The following is a 3,493-nucleotide window of genomic DNA, read 5'->3' as shown; positions in this document are numbered from 1 at the left end:
ACGTTCTCCCAGACATCCTACCGGGTGGTTTCCCACAGGACAAGCAGGATATTCAGACTGTGTCAACGACTGCCTTGGCTTGGGATAGATTGCTCAGGCGTACGGGGGCCACAGCTTTATACTCCTCTGCCCTTCCCTTGCCCAACACCAGATGGTTCCCACTTACTGGAGAGCGAATAGTACAGCGTACATTAGCAGCAGCAGACATAGCTAAGATAGGAGACCTATTTCCCGGGGGACACGTCTTCACAATAGACGAAGACGACAGATTTCTAGATTGCGGTTTTATGACCCGCTTCATCATGTGCAGAATGAAGTCCGCCTTGCGTGCGGAGTTTCCCTCATTCCCGGTTGAGCCGGATCCATTCCCCCCGCTCGGCCTGGTCCTGGAAAGTGCGGATGGCCCCCGCCTGGTCTCCAAGATTTACCGGGCCTGTGCTCAGCTTCTTCCTGTGGAGGACACCAGGATCAGGCGGGAATGGGAGGCGGATGTGGGCGGAGGGATCACAGATGACCAATGGAAAAAGTGCTGTTTGGTCACCAGGGAGATCTCGCTTAACAGCCGTCACAAGTTATTACATTTTAAATTCCTCCGCCGCGCTTATCACACACCTGCCATGGCCCACAAGATTGACACATCCAGGCCTCACAACTGCTTGAAATGCACCGCTCCACATGCTGGTTTTTTCCATCTGGCTTGGACTTGCCCTTTTTTTACAGGCCTACTGGGCGGAGGTACACGAGACGCTGGGGAAAATCATCGGGATCCCACTGGTCCCCCTTTCTGAAATCGCCCTTCTGGGTTATACAGTTCAGATACCCAAGAAAGCTAGAAGGTTGGCGTCCCTGGGGCTACTACTGGCGAAGAGGGAGGAAGCCATCCACTGGGGTAGGAAAACAGCCCCCAAGCTGCAGGACTGGCTGTGTAGCCTGGTGTATCACAACACTAACGCAGAGTTATATGCCAGTTTGATGCCGCCAGCATCCTGTCCTAAGGACATATGGGGGCTACTGTGAGCATACTTGGACACGGCAAGACAAGCTTCTGCCTCACAAACCGACAATGGCATAGAGTTCCTGAGGGTGTGGGCTGAGAAATGAGCACCGCACACTTTCGCACAACACGACACGGCGTGGGCCTGGGGCGGGGGTTGCGGCCCAGAAAATTCACAGGAAAGTGACTGCTCAAACTTGGTAGGATGGTGTGGGGGGGGGGTGGATGTTCACGGGGAGGGAGAGTCAGACTCTGGAGCCTATTGGGTGTTGCCACTGTATGTATTAATACCTTTTCCACTATTGTAGCATGTACTGTCAGGTGCGCTTCATCATTCCTTTTGGTTGTGCAATAACCATACGCAATGCATTATGAATTGCCTTCTTTATTTGGAAAAAAAAAATGTTTACAAAAAAAAAAAAGTGTCTTACTTTGTAAGATGTGCAAAGCAAAAGCGGCCTATTAGGTGTGTAGTTAGGCTAAAATAAGAGAAAACGACAGTGGGTCCTATAGGGGACTCACAACACCTCCCCTTTAGTCTAGGCAGTAACACAACGACTAACTACATACTAAAAGATTCACAACACTTATTCAGGTAGAATATTTCCTAGGTCGCCAAGGGCTTGCATTCCATGCCACGGATGAAATTGAGGATTCTTAAATAGGGGAAATTTCATTGACCTGTTAGAGATGATTTCGTATAAAGATCAGAGGTTGAAAGCAAAAATGTCCAGGAAGTATGGGCACTATACCTATCCTGATTACCAAAATGACATAATAAATGTGGTGGCAAAGCTTGTCTGTGAGCACATTGTCACAGAAGTGACTAAATATTTTGCTGTGCTAGTTGATGAAACCAAAGATGTTTCACATAAAGTGCAGCTGAGTTTTATTATCGGCTTTGTTGATGGTGATGGAAATGTTCAGGAGACCGCACTAGGATGTTACCATATGGAGAAGTTAGATGCCTCCAGCCTTGCTGCAGCCATTGTTGAAGGAGTACAGAAAGCTGGACTTGACTGGAAGAAATGTGTTGCACAGTGCTAAGAAGGAACATCAGTTATGAGTGGCTGTTTTAATGATGTCCAAGAAAAAATAAGAGAGATCGCATCACAAGCAATTCATATACACTGCCATGCCCATCGCCTACACCTTGTGTTAGTGCAAACAGTAACTAAAATACAACCAGTAAAACATTTATTTTCAATATTGCAAGCAGTTTGTTTTTCTTTCACAAAGTTAACCAAGGCATGAGCTCTTTGTGAAAGCTCAGAAAGACAGTAATCTGTATATAATGGAGCTAGAAAGACTTTCAGCGAAGAGGTGGTTTTACTGGTACTCCGGTGTTAGAAAAGTACAGATACGATTTGAGTCTATTATCATTGTTCTTCATATAATAAAATCACAACAACGTGACAAGGAGGCTAGTTCAGAAGCCAAAGAAATTCTTAAGAACATTGAAACTTTGGTTTCTTACTTACATTGCAACTCATTCTCTAAATCTCCAAAAGACTCACAGTCTATCCAAAGAACTACAGAGAAAAGACCTTGACGTGCCGAGAGCATGTGACCTAATTAAGTTAACAAGAAGTGATTTAGTGAAACTCCATCAAGGGGAGAGGATGCAGCCTTATCTCTAGAGTGGTCGATCTCAAAGCTGGGGAACGGGGTTCGAGTCTCGGCAACAACGCTTAACATCCTGTGATTCTGGGCAAATCACTTAATCTCCCCGTGCCTACTAAAAAATCAATGTGTCCATCTGTAACAAAACTGGTGCTCATGTAAAGCGCTGGGATACCTGATATCTGCAGGTCTAGTTTGTGCTATATAAAACTCTAAAAAAAAATCATATCAAAAGAAAGACAGTTAGTTCACCGAATTGTTAAGTCAAGCTAAAGGCTTAACAGAGCAGTGTGGAATTGAGATTCAAGAAATATCCAATCCAAGGGCTACCGGTGAGATACTATTAATTGAGTAACAAACTTACAGATTATTTTGTCAGTACATCTATAGGGAAAAGATCCAGCCATTTTGATGTCTCAGAAAGTCAAACTCCACTGTCTGAGCACTTAAAGCAGGAAGTTTATCTCTCCACTTTGGGTAGATTTTTAAATGAGTTTGATACTCGATTTACAGACCGAATGGGCTTCATGTCTGCTGTTGGAATGTTCAATCCAAAAGCTGAAACTTTTTTGGACTTTTCCTCTGCATTAGTTATTGTTGACAAATATCCAGAGGCTGTAGTAGACTCAAGTCGTCTACAATCCGAACTGGAAACTGCAAAATCGTATCTTTCAGACAAGAATGTACCGGGTATTCATTCTGTCAGGCAGTACCTCATGTATCTACCAGGAGCGTTTTCTCAGGTTTTGGATCATTTACATCTAGTTCTTAGATTACTTATTACCAAAGCTACAAATGAGAGATTCTCTCCTGTATAAAAAGGGATGAACATTATTTGTGCAATAAATGTGGAGACAAAAGACTCAAGGGCATATG

The 3,493-nt window shown here is 44.3% G+C and overlaps 1 pseudogene; it reads left to right on the top strand.

Moving 5' to 3' along the window:
• Window positions 1-1,720: 1,720 nt before the first annotated feature.
• LOC146776183 (zinc finger MYM-type protein 1-like) lies at window positions 1,721-2,634 on the top strand (annotated as a pseudogene).
• Window positions 2,635-3,493: the final 859 nt, after the last annotated feature.

This window comes from Triturus cristatus, chromosome 12, assembly GCF_964204655.1.
Source record: "Triturus cristatus chromosome 12, aTriCri1.1, whole genome shotgun sequence".
Taxonomy (NCBI): Eukaryota; Metazoa; Chordata; class Amphibia; order Caudata; family Salamandridae; genus Triturus; species Triturus cristatus.
Note: the sequence above shows the minus strand (reverse complement) of the source record. Positions and strands in the feature narration are given on the sequence as shown.